Source organism: Theobroma umbraticum, unplaced genomic scaffold, assembly GCF_002168275.2.
Source record: "Theobroma umbraticum cultivar Fairchild unplaced genomic scaffold, ASM216827v3 scaffold_188.0, whole genome shotgun sequence".
Lineage (NCBI taxonomy): Eukaryota > Viridiplantae > Streptophyta > Magnoliopsida > Malvales > Malvaceae > Theobroma > Theobroma umbraticum.
Window position 1 is genome coordinate 50,215 of NW_018397295.1, and position 280 is coordinate 50,494.

Below are 280 nucleotides of genomic sequence, written 5' to 3' on the forward strand. Positions count from 1 at the left end.
GGGGTGATTGAAAAATCAATTGAATCTTCAAAGGAGCATGTAAATGACGACAACGTAATTGTTGAGAAAGAAGTTGAAGTGGAAAAGAAAAAAGATGACAAGGCTGAAAAGTAAGGAACCTCTCAAGTCACCCATCTTCCACCACCTTTTCCCTAAAGGCTCTAAAAGCAAAAGCTTGAAAAGCAATTTCAGAACTTCCTTAATTTCTTCAAGAAATTACACATAAATATTCCTTTTGATGAAGCTTTGGAAAGCATGCCAAGTTATGTTAAATTCTTGA